The 13700-nt window shown below is 36.4% G+C and overlaps 1 long non-coding RNA gene across 2 annotated transcripts in view; it reads right to left on the reverse strand.

Moving 5' to 3' along the window:
• Window positions 1–1075: 1075 nt before the first annotated feature.
• The window catches only part of LOC103012238 (uncharacterized), a 34028-nt gene continuing 21403 nt past the window's right edge, over window positions 1076–13700 (reverse strand). For both annotated transcript variants that reach the window (XR_451169.2, XR_451170.3), the window contains one exon: window positions 1076–1862. This is a non-coding gene — a long non-coding RNA (uncharacterized LOC103012238). The remainder of the gene's footprint in view (window positions 1863–13700) is intronic.

Here is a 13700-nt window from a genome sequence, read left to right on the forward strand (position 1 = left end):
GACTGTGAACTTCACAAATGCTCCTCAGTCCTTCCCCTCCTTAGTTAGGACAGGATAGCTAGAACAAGCTGGAGTTGGGTATTTCCCTTTTTCCAGGTCTGTTATGTTCCAATAATACCCCAACCGGTTAGGGTTTGGTTAGCTAGCTTGTGCTGAAAGGAGGTATTAAGAACAGCATGCTCGGGGGGCTTCCTTGGTGGCGCAGTGGTTGAGAATCCACCTGCCGATGCAGGGGACACGGGTTCAAGCCCTGGTCTGGGAAGATCCCACATGCCGCGGCGCAAGTAAGCCCGTGGCCACAACTACTGAGCCTGTGCGTCTGGAGCCTGTGCTCCGCAACAAAAGAGGCCGCGATAGTGAGAGGCCCATGCACCGCGATGAAGAGTGGCCCCCGCTTGCCACAACTAGAGAAAGCCCTCACACAGAAACGAAGACCCAACACAGCAAAAATGAAAAAAAAAAAAAAAAACCAGCATGCTCTTGTGATACACCATACTGGAACAGAATATGAAAAAGAATATATATATGTATAACTGAGTCACTTTGCTGTACAGCAGAAATTAATATACCATTGTAAATCAACTGTACTTCAATAAAATAAAAAAACAAAACAAAACAGAATGCTCTAATATATTTCTAAATAGCTTCTTTTTCCCTCCTTCATTGGAAGTATGAGGACACTTTTCTCCTATATTTACTGTGGGAATCTGGTCAAGATCCTTGAGGTAAATCTCACAATATTGTGGAAGTCCCACAACTCCCCCTTGGAGATTTTAACTCAGAAGTGTCTGCACTTTGCTTCTAGCAATTGGTTAATTGCAATACAGGTTTTCCTACCCCGGCACTGGTTCCCATGACAGTTTCTGCTTGTGCTTCTCTGCTCTAGTAAGCTGGGATTCCCTGTCTTGGCCTGTCTCTCCAATCTTACAGGCATTGGTTTTCCCTTCACCCTCCCCTTTCTAACAGATCCAAGAACAGTTGTTGATTTTTCAGTCTGTTTAGCTTTTACTTGTTATTATGATGGAGTGGCAACTTCCAAGCTCTTTACATATGGAACCCTGTTTACATACTCTTCAAATGCAATATTATGCTGAAATATTGTATCTGTATATAAATGGGCACAGATATATACATAAACTGAATGTCCTCTCATAAAGTGAATGTACCTCTTTAATCAGCATCTAGATCAAGAAACAAAACATTACTAGCATCTCAGAAACTCCTTGCATGTACCTTTCCAGTAACTCAGTAACTACATCTTCACTGAGAGTAACCACTATTAACAGAGGTACTTTTTTTTTTTTTTTGCCTCTCTGGGTGGCTTGTGGGATTTTAATTCCCTACCAGGTATAGAACCCAGGGCCCCAGCAGTGAGAGCGCCAAGTCCTAACCACTGGACTGCCAGGGAATTCCCCAGAAGTACATTTTTTTTTTTTTTTTTTGAAAATCATTTCAAAAATCAAATTTTCTGAAGTTTACTTTTCCAGCAAACAAAGAATCTCTTTATTTTATGGAAAGGGACTGAGGGACTATGTTAGGGTTTGCTGGTAGATTTTACCTTATTATTTTCCCATTGTGGTGTTATTTTTTCAAATGCCCCAAATTCTTCTGCACTCCTCCCATCAAAAGGCAGAATCTGTGTTTTCTCCTTTTGAATCTGAATGACTTTTGACTACGGAGGAGGAGACACTAAGTACCTCTGAGGCTATATAGAATAGAGCTTCTATTTAATTGTCTTGGGGGGTTTACACTAACATACAGTCACCAGCCTCTGAGAAAACCTAGTAACCACATGAAGAAGCCACGTGGAGATGTTCCAGTCAACAGCACCGGATGCAGTTCCAGATGACAGCCATCACCACCTGCAGGATAAATAAAGGAAGAAGCCTTTGTGATAATGCCAACCTCAGCCTCCATCTCACCATAAAAGCGTTTGAGACCCTGGGTGAGGGTCACCTAGCTGAGCACAGTCAATACTTAGAAACAAATAGTTATAATAAAATGGTAAATGTCTTTTATATCATTACTTCTTGGGGTAACTTGTTACACAGCAATAGTAACTGAACCAATTTTTGTACTTGAAAGTGCTGTAACAAAAACTTGCAACGTGTGTAACTGGCTTTGGAACAAGAGAACAGCTGGAAGGGTGTTAAAGAGTGTTTTAGTGAAAGCTTAAAGGGCCGTGAGGAGAGGATAAGCAGAAGTTTAAAGGGATCAGGAGGGCATGGCGGCTCAAAGGAAAGTGATGAAATGTTTTGAGAAGCCAGAAGAAGGAGGACTTCATTTGGAAGAAAGTTTGGTGGACACTGTCAAGTATGATAACATGGAAAATAGGAAATGTACCTAAGGACCTTGAAAGTCTAATGAAAATATTATCCAGGCAGAATATTAAACATACCACATGACTTTTTCTAGTTGAATACATTAAATGTGAGAATAGAGAGGTGAGAATAAAAGGAACTATATAATAAAGTTAGAAAAAAATCTAAAAAAGAGATAGAACCTCCTAAATTAAAAATACAATTCTTTTTCTCATTCCTTTCCAGATGGCAAAAATTCTCCAAGAACAAAAGGAATAAAAAGCTTCCATGCCAAGGTCATATCTAGAGCAAGACCATAAAGTACTTTGTGAAGACTTCAAAGAAATATAGAATGGTGCCTCAATGAAACTTTTGGAAAGATAAAAGACCTTTTATGAATCTTAAAGGCACGTGGTGCAAATCCTCTTAGTAAACAATAGGGCTTCTAAGAATCTCAAGGCTGTTGTCCAATAGCAGTTTCATTGAGAGCTAAAGGTCCAGAAGGACATGTCTGGTAGTTAGTTATCATTGAACATTTTGTTTAAAGGAATGAACTTCTGTAAAATTTATAGAAAACCCACAAAGTTGTTAGGATATTGTTTCTCTTGGAAGCACAGAAAAAGAATATAAAATTAAACTGCCTTCGGACCCTCAATGTTTCAGAAAGAGAGTAGGCTGAGACTACTCAGTTCAACCTGTTTTCTCATGGAGAAAGGATAGATGACTCAGAGTGTTGCATCAGGAACTCAGAAAATGGAGTCACGATCCGTGGAGAATCACTCCCAGGAAGCAGAACCAGGCTGTACCCAAGACCTGGCAACGTGTGCCCAGCCAGTCCATGGGACTATCCCATGCAGTCTGGTTTCCTCTTTTTGAACAGAGTGTCTATTGCTATAATGCCTTAACACTTGCTTATGGGATTTATGTAGGGCAGCTAACTTGTTTTTTTTAGTGGAGACTTTCAAGTTGAGAAAAATCTTATCAGAGAAGCTATTTCCCCTCCAAAACAAACCAAGAGCCTCATCTCAACTTGATTTGACCTAGATGGCATGATTTTGAACCTACAGCCCCGTCTGATGAGACATTTGACAAGTCTTAGAAAGGGGTTAAATATTGAACTTTATTTTGAGTCTTATGGGATAATTCAGTCTGGTAGTATTATAGGAATTTAATTGACTAAGCACCTCCCTTTTCTGAGGACCAAAATGCTTGCTGTGGAAAGAAGGATCATCAAATATATTAATTGATTTTGCATCATATAAGGTGACAATTAAGTTTTATATCATCTGGATTTCTCAATGTTTTAGTTAGGAAAAATGTGAATAACTTGTTGTCAGTGTGTAAATCATGACTGATCTATAATGTAGCCCCTGAATTCTTTAATACTGATCCCAGCAAGAGGTGGGGATCTTTGTTCTTTTTTTTTTTAAAACATCTTTATTGAAGTATAATTGCTTTACAATGGTGTGTTAGTTTCTGCTTTATAACAAAGGGAATCAGTTATACATATACATATGTCCCCATATCTCTTCCCTCTTGCATCTCCCTCCCTCCCACCCTCCCCATCCCAACCCTCTAGGTGGTCACAAAGCACCGAGCTGATCTCCCTGTGCTATGGGGCTGCTTCCCACTAGCTATCTATTTTACATTTGGTAGTGTATATATGTCCATGACACTCTCTCACCCTGTCACATCTCACCCCTCTCCCTCCCCATATCCTCAAGTCCATTCTCTAGTAGGTCTGTGTCTTTATTCCCGTCTTGCCACTAGGTTCTTCATGGCCTTTTTTTTTTTTTCCCTTAGATTCCATATATATGTGTTAGCATACTGTATTTGTTTTTCTCTTTCTGACTTACTTCACTCTGTATGACAGACTCTAACTCCATCCACCTCATTACAAATACCTCCATTTCATTTCTTTTTATGGCTGAGTAATATTCCATTGTATATATGTGCCATTTCTTCTTTATCCATTCATCTGTTGATGGACACTTAGGTTGCTTCCATGTCCTGGCTATTGTAAATAGAGCTGCAATGAACATTTTGGTACATGACTCTTTTTGAACTATGGTTTTCTCAGGGTATATGCCCAGTAGTGGGATTGCTGGGTCGTATGGTAGTTCTATTTGTAGTTTTTTAAGGAACCTCCATACTGTTCTCCATAGTGGCTGTATCCATTTACATTCGCACCAACAGCGCAAGAGTGTTCCCTTTCCTCCACACCCTCTCCAGCATTTATTGTTTCTAGATTTTTTGATGATGGCCATTCTGACCGGTGTGAGATGATATCTCACTGTAGTTTTGATTTGCATTTCTCTAATGATTAATGATGTTGAGCATTCTTTCAAGTGTCTGTTGGCAATCTGTATATCTTCTTTGGAGAAATGCCTATTTAGGTCTTCTGCCCATTTTTGGATTGGGTTGTTTGTTTTTTTGTTATTGAGCTGCATGAGCTGCTTGTAAATCTTGGAGATTAATCCTTTGTCAGTTGCTTCATTTGCAAATATTTTCTCCCATTCTGAGGGTTGTCTTTTGGTCTTGTTTATGGTTTCTTTTGCTGTGCAAAAGCTTTTAAGTTACATTAGGTCTCATTTGTTTATTTGTGTTTTTATTTCTATTTCTCTAGGAGCTGGGTCAAAAAGAATCTTGCTGTGATGTATGTCATAGAGTGTTCTGCCTATATTTTCCTCTAAGAGTTTGATAGTGTCTGCCCTTACACTTAGGTCTTTAATCCATTTTGAGTTTATTTTTGAGCATGGTGTCAGGGAATGTTCTAATTTCATACTTTTACATGTACCTGTCCAATTTTCCCAGCACCACTTATTGAAGAGGCTGTCTTTTCTCCACTGTATATGCTTGCTTCCTTTATCAAAGATAAGGTGACCATATGTGTGTGGGTTTATCTCTGGGCTTTCTATCCTGTTCCATTGATCTATATTTCTGTTTTCGTGCCAGTACCAAACTGTCTTGATTACTGTAGCTTTGTAATATAGTCTGAAGTCAGGGAGCCTGATTCCCCCAGCTCCATTTTTCATTCTCAAGATTGTTTTGGCTATTCGGGTTCTTTCGTGTTTCCATACAAATTGTGAAATTTTTTGTTCTAGTTCTGTGAAAAATGCCAGTGGTAGTTTGATAGGGATTGCATTGAATCTGTAGATTGCTTTGGGTAGTAGAGTCATTTTCACAATGTTGATTCTTCCAGTCCAAGAACATGGTATATCTCTCCATCTATTTGTATCATCTTTAATTTCTTTCATCAGTGTCTTATAATTTTCTGCATACAGGTCTTTTGTCTCCTTAGGTAGGTTTATTCCTAGATATTTTATTCTTATTGTTGCAATGGTAAACGGGAGTGTTTTCTTAATTTCACTTTCAGATTTTTCATCATTAGTGTATAGAAATGCAAGAGATTTCTGTTCATTAATTTTGTATCCTGCTACTTTACCAAATTCATTGATTAGCTCTAGTAGTTTTCTGGTAGCATCTTTAGGATTCGCTATGTATAGTATCATGTCATCTGCAAACAGTGACAGCTTTACTTCTTCTTTTCCGATTTGGATTCCTTTTATTTCTTTTTCTTCTCTGATTGCTGTGGCTAACACTTCCAAAACTATGTTGAATAATAGTGGTGAGAGTGGGCAACCTTGCCTTGTTCCTGATCTTAGTGGAAATGGTTTCAGTTTTTCACGATTGAGGACAGTGTTGGCTGTGGGTTTGTCATATATGGCCTTTATTGTGTTGAGGAAAGTTCCCTCTATGCCTACTTTCAGCAGGGCTTTTATCATAAATGGGTGTTGAATTTTGTCGAAAGCTTTCTCTGCATCTATTGAGATGATCATATGGTTTTTCTCCTTCAGTTTGTTAATATGGTGTATCACGTTGATTGATTTACGTATATCCTTGCATTCCTGGGATAAACCCCACTTGATCATGGTGTATGATCCTTTTAATGTGCTGTTGGATTCTGTTTGCTAGTATTTTGTTGAGGATTTTTGCATCTATGTTCATCAGTGATATTGGCCTGTAGTTTTCTTTCTTTGTGACATCTTTGTCTGGTTTTGGTATGACGGTGATGGTGGCCTCTTAGAATGAGTTTGGGAGTGTTCCTCCCTCTGCAATATTTTGGAAGAGTTTGAGAAGGATAGGTGTTAGCTCTTCTCTAAATGCTTGATAGAATTCACCTGTGAAGCCATCTGGTCCTGGGCTTTTGTTTGTGGGAAGGTTTTTAATTGGTTTTTAATTTTAGTTGGTCTGTTCATATTTTCTATTTCTTCCTGGTTCAGTCTTGGCAGGTTGTGCATTTCTAAGAATCTGTCCATTTCTTCCAGGTTGTCCATTTTATTGGCATAGAGTTGCTTGTAGTAATCTCTCATGATCTTTTGTATTTCTGCAGTGTCAGTGGTTACTTCTCCTTTTTCATTTCTAATTCTATTGATTTGAGTCTTCTCCCTTTTTCTCTTGATGAGTCTGGCTAATGGTTTATCAATTTTGTTTATCTTCTCAAAGAACCAGCTTTTAGTTTCATTGATTTTTGCTATTGTTCCCTTCATTTCTTTTTCATTTATTTCTGATCTGATCTTTATGATTTCTTTCCTTCTGCTAGCTTTGGGGGTTTTTTGTTCTTCTTTCTCTAATTGCTTTAGGTGCAAGGTTAGGTTGTTTATTCGAGATGTTTCCTGTTTCTTGAGGTAGGCTTGTATTGCTATAAACTTCCCTCTTAGCACTGCTTTTGCTGCATCCCATAGGTTTTGGGTCGTCGTGTCTCCATTGTTATTTGTTTCTAGGTATTTTTTGATTTCCCCTTTGATTTCTTCAGTGATCACTTCGTTATTAAGTAGTGTATTGTGTAGCCTCCATGTGTTTGTATTTTTTACAGATCTTTTCCTGTAATTGATATCTAGTCTCATAGCGTTGTGGTCGGAAAAGATACTTGATATGATCTCAATTTTCTTAAATTTACCAAGGCTTGATTTGTGACCCAAGATATGATCTATCCTGGAGAATGTTCCATGAGCACTTGAGAAAAATGTGTATTCTGTTGTTTTTGGGTGGAATGTCCTATAAATATCAATTAAGTCCATCTTGTTTGGATCTTTGTTCTTTACCCTTGAATCTGGGTGGATTTTGACTATGGCAGGAGGAACATTGTGTCATTTCTTTCTGGTTCTTTTGGCACACACATATTGATTATGTTCTAAGGAAGCCAAGCAACCTGTGAAGTGGTTGCTGGTTGCATGTGGGTGTTGTTGCTGATAACCACAGAAAAGATCCAAGCTGACAGTATCAACCACCAGACATGTGGGAAGAAGCCTCTGTAGTGGCACCAGTGCCACCACCTACTATAGCTGTGTAGACTCTAAGTTAAGAACCACCTAGCCAAGCCCAGTCAACCAACAGAACCATGAGAAATAGCAATGAAATAACTATTATTGTTTTAAGCCACTAAGATTTCAAGTTGTTATGCAGTAGTAGGAACTAGAAATCTAGATATATGACTTGAGCTCAATTTAGATATGTTTTAACAGCAAAACATGCTATTATTCTTTGCCAACAGTTCAGTTATACCAATAATTCATTTTATCTTCTAATAAAGTATCATTCTTCTTTGTATCAGGGGCCTTTGATGGTAGAATATCAGGTAATTAAAGAAGTTAATAAAAATGGTTTTGGCATGGTTGTTGATCATATTTGGGGATCCAGGTCAGGTGGAACTAATTTGTCATCTTACATGTTAAAAAATCAGTTCACATATTGAATGCATCTTTCTTCCTAAGTGAGTACTTTGGAGAATAAAGTCTTATAGTAAAGGGTGGGTGTTATTTGGGGTGCTATTATGTTTCCAAGCTAAACTATTCCAGAATCTTTAAATCTCTTTTTGTACTTTGAACCTCTTCATATATTAAATCTTTGAATCTCTTTATAGCCTCATTTTAAATGAATTTTAAAGTGTTACTTAGTATTATTTTAACCCTTAGGTTCACTAAGAAATTATTTTCAGAAGTTGTTTTACTTATCTTCTTTTTCTGATATGTTAGTTCTTTGGTTTTTCTGTTATTGTTTGATCTTAGCCAATTAGGATACCTAACTTCATTTTGCTAGTGTGTTAGAAGGTCACCAATGCTTCATGTGCCAATAGCTTATTCTGTATTCTCTGAAAATGCTTTCTTCTGTAAATTGATCATTAACATGGAGTTTATAAAACATTTTAATTAATAAATATACTGTTTTCCTTCTTGAATTAAATACACTTTCATGTGGGTAGAGAGGATAGTAAGCTCCAGTTCAAAGAGGCTCAGGATTTCACCTACAAAAAGTAATCTGGTTTTAAAACCTCATTTAAGCTTTATCTGGTATTACAAAAGCTCAAAATCCTATACACTGCTTTCAAGTAGAAAGTAATGGAATTTCAATTTTGCTAAATCGATTGCCTAGTGATGCTTGAAGAGTTTGATTTAACTAGATAAATGAATTAAAGAGTTGAAAAAGGAAGTGCAGGAATGAATTTTGTGTGTGTATGTTGGGTTATGTAATAGAAAAACTTTGATAGTAGCTATACATGTTTATAAGAGATAGAAAAATTTGATTTAAATTCTAACATGTCACTATATACAGGAAATAATTTGTTGACAAATATTAAATACATTGGGAAAGTTATGAAACAGCTTCCCTTGGAAGTTAGTATTTTCTATGCAATTACATAGATAAAATCCTGAATGGAAAGAAATGTATATGTTCAGAGATCATTTAAGGTCTTCAATCATTTTGGCTCGCATTCCATTTGAAATAATTTTGCAATCTATGCTCTCTCTTATATATTTGTAAGTTTACAAACTTACAGAAGTCTTCATCTAAAATTTTCCATTACCAATTTAAATAGTTCCTAGGGATGTAATTTTTGGAATATTGTAAATGTTGGCATTAAAAAATAAAACTGTTACATCACTTTTAAAAATAGAACCAATGGAATCTAAATATCAGTTTAATTTGATATCTACCACTACTCAGGTTTAAACATGACAGCTTATTATTAACATTCTGAAGTTTAGATTTTTCTTTTATCCTAAATTTATTTATATTCTTCTCCCTGTAAAGATTTATATGCTAATAACTTAAGTAATTTTCAATCAATTTTTCTGCTTGGGATCTCCTCATATAATAAAACATAATAAGTTTTAAATGTTAGTATACTCTTAATCTTAACTATCTAATGTCTTTAACTGATCTTACATAAATTCTTATATAGAACTTATATGTATATAAATTAACGTACATATATTAATGTGTATTTATATTGCAATTTTAAAGTAAGTTTGTTTCCTGTGAAAAGAACCTATGAGGCACTACATTTCTTTTCCAGATTTAGATAATATTATATTATAATGATTACAAAACTAATCAAAATAAGTGATTTAAAATGTTTGATAAGTAATTATTAAATCTAGAAAAATGGTACAGATGAACCAGTTTGCAAGGCAGAAATAGAGATGCAGAGGTAGAGAACAAACATATGGACACCAAGGCGGGAGAGCGGGGCAAGAGTGGTGGTGGTGGGATGAATTGGGAGATTGGGATTGACATATATACACTAATATGTATAAAATGGATAACTAATATGAACCTGCTGTATAAAAAAAATAAAATATTAAAAAATAATAATAAAAATAAGATAAAAAGTAAAATTTTATTGGAAATGAATCTCTTAATCAAATGAATCCTGACAGATCTATTATTTTACTTTCTGTTGACAGAAATTGTAAATTATTAAATATTTTAAAAGATGAAATAATATTAGGAGTGACTCTAATTAGACTACTTCATAGTACTAATTGTTAAAATAAATTTTCACTGTTTTCTTGAATACCATCTAAGTTTTAAAAGTTACATAAATGTTTTATCCTTGGGGTTTATTTATTCTATTCTAAGAATTTTTATTTTCTAATAAAACATTTCAGTTACATTTAAAATAATTAGTAATGGGAGACCTTCAAGATGGCGGAGGAGTAAGACGTGGAGATCACCTTCCTCCCGACAAATACATAAGAAATACATCTACATGTGGAACAACTCATACAGAACACCTACTGAATGGTGGAAGAAGACTTCAGACTTCCCAAAAGACGTGTCGCTGTCAGAGTCTTTGTGCTCTGTCCAGGTGTCAGGCCTGTGCCTCTGACGTGGGAGAGCCGAGTTTAAAACATTGGTCCACCAGAGACCTCCTGGCTCCACATAATATCAAACAGCAAAAGCTCTCACACAGATCTCCATCTCAATGCTAAGACCCAACTCCACTCATCGACCAGCAAGCTACAGTGCTGGACACCCTATGACAAACAACTAGCAAGATAGGAACACAAGCCCACCCATTAGCAGAGAGGCTGCCTAAAATCATAATAAGGGCACAGACACCCCCAAACACACCACCAGACGTGGTCCTGCCCACCAGAAAGATAAGATTCAGCCTTATCCACCAGAACACAGGCAACAGTCCCCTCCACCAAGAAGCCTACACAACCCACTGAACCAACCTTAGCCACTGGGAGCAGACACCAAAAACAACGGGAACTATGAACCTGGAGCCTGTGAAAAGGAGACCCCAAACACAGTAAGTTAAGCAAAATGAGAAGACAGAGAAACACACAGCAGATGAAGGAGCAAGGTAAAAACCAGACCAAACAAATGAAGAGGAAAAAGGCAGTCTACCTGAAAAAGAATTCAGAGTAATGATAGCAAAGATGATCCAAAATCTTGGAAATAGAATGGAGAAAATACAAGAAACGTTTAACAAGGACCTAGAAGAACAAAGGAGCAAACAAACAATGATGAACAGCACAATTAAGGAAATTAAACATTCTCTAGAAGGAATCAATAGCAGAATAACTGAGGCAGAAGAACAGATTAGTGACCTGGAAGAAAAAAGTAATGGAAATAACTACCACAGAGCAGAATAAAGAAAAAAGAATGAAAAGAATCGAGGACAGTCTCAGAGACCTCTGCAACAACATTAAATGCACTAACGTTCAAATTATAGGGATCCCAGAAGAAGAAGAGAAAAAGAAAGGGACTCAGAAAATATTTGAAGAGAGTATAGTTGAAAACTTCCCTAATATGGGAAAGGAAATAGTCAATCAAGTCCAGGAAATGCAGAGAATCCCATACAGGTTAAATGCAAGGAGAAACATGCCAAGACACGTATTAATCAAACTGTCAAAAATTAAATACAAAGAAAAAATATTAAAAGCAGCAAGGGAAAAATAACAAATAACATACAAGGGAATCCCTATAGGTTAACAGCTGATCTTTCAGCAGAAACACTGTAAGGCAGAAGCGAGTAGCAGGACATATTTAAAGTGATGAAATGGGAAAATCTACAACCAAGATTACTCTATCCAGCAAGGATCTCATTCAGAATCGAAAGAGAAATTAAAACCTTTACAGACAAGCAAAAGCTAAGAGAATTCAGCACCACCAAACCAGCTTTACAACAAATGCTAAAGGAACTTCTCTAGGCAGGAAACACAAGAGAAGGAAAAGACTTACAATAACAAACCCAAAACAATTTAGAAAATGGTAATAGGAAAATACATATCAATAAGTACCTTATATGTAAATGGATTAAATGCTCCAACCAAAAGATATAGACTGGCTGAATGGATACAACAACAAGACCCGTATATATGCTGTCTACAAGAGACCCACTTCAGTCCTAGGGACACATACAGACTGAAAGTGAGGGGATGGAAAAAGATATCCCACACAAATGGAAATCCAAAAAAAGCTGGAGTAGCAATTGTCATATCAGACAAAATAGACTTTAAAATAAAGACTATTACAAGAGACAAAGAAGGACACTACATAATGATCAAGGGATCAATCCAAGGAGAAGATATAACAATTATGCACCCAACATAGGAGCAGCTAAGTATATAAGGCAAAGGCTAACAGCCATAAAAGGGGAAATCGACAGTAACACAATCATAGTAGGGGAATTTAACACCCCACTTTCACCAATGGACAGGTAATCCAAAATGAAAATAAATAAGGAAACACAAGCTTTAAATGATACATTAAACAAGATGGACTTAATTTGATATTTATAGGACAGTCTGTCCAAAAACAACAGAATACACTTTCTTCTCAAGTGCTCATGGAACATTCTGCAGGATAGATCATATCTTAGGTCACACATTAAGCCTTGGTAAATTTAAGAAAATTGAAATCGTATCAAGTATCTTTTCTGATCATAGCGCTATGAGACTAGATATCAGTTATGGGAAAAAAATCTGTATAAAATACAACTACATGGAGGCTAAACAATACACTACTAAATAACCAAGAGATCACTGAAGAAATCAAAAAATACCTAGAAACAAATAACAATGAAAACATGACAACACAAAGCCTATGAGATGCAGGAAAAGCAGTTCTAAGAGGGAAGTTTATAGCAATACAATCCTACCTCAAGGAACAAGAAACATCTCAAATAAACAACCTAAACTTACACCATTTAGAGAGAGAGGCAAAAATCCCACAAAGTTAGCAGAAGGAAAGAAATCATAAAGATCAGATCAGAAATAAATGAAAAAGAAATGAAGGAAACAATAGCAAAGATCAATAAAACTAAAAGCTGGTTCTTTGAGAAAATAAACAAACTTGATAAACCATTAGCCAGAAACATCAAGAAAAAAAGGGAGAAAACTAAAATCAACAGAATTAGAAATGAAAAAGGAGAAGGAACAACTGACACTGCAGAAAAACAAAGGATCATGAGAGGTTACTACAAGCAACAATACGCCAATAAAATGGACAAATTCTTAGAAAAGCAGAATCTTCCAAGACTGAACCAGGAAGAAATAGAAAATATAAACAGACCCATCACAGCACTGAAATTGAGACTGTGATTAAAAATCTTCCAACAAACAAAAGCCCAGGACCAGATGGCTTCATAGGTGAATTCTATCAAACATTTAGAGAAGAGCTAACACCTATCCTTCTCAAACTCTTCCAAAATATAACAGAGGGAGGAACACTCCCAAACTCATTCAATGAGGCCACCATCGCCCTGATACCAAAACCAGACAAAGATGTCACAAAGAAAGAAAACTACAGGCCAATATCACTGATGAACATAGATGCAAAAATCCTTAACAAAATACTAGCAAACAGAATCCAACAGCACATTAAAAGGCTCATACACCATGATCAAGTGGGGTTTATCCCAGGAATGCAAGGATTCTTCAATATACGCAAATCAATCAATGTGATAAAACATATTAACAAACTGAAGGAGAAAAACCATATGATCATCTCAATAGATGCAGAAAAAGCTTTTGACACCCATTTGTGATAAAAACCCTCTGGAAAGTAGGCATAGAGGGAACTTACCTCATCATAATAAAGGCC

This window comes from Balaenoptera acutorostrata, chromosome 5 (assembly GCF_949987535.1).
Source record: "Balaenoptera acutorostrata chromosome 5, mBalAcu1.1, whole genome shotgun sequence".
Taxonomy (NCBI): Eukaryota; Metazoa; Chordata; class Mammalia; order Artiodactyla; family Balaenopteridae; genus Balaenoptera; species Balaenoptera acutorostrata.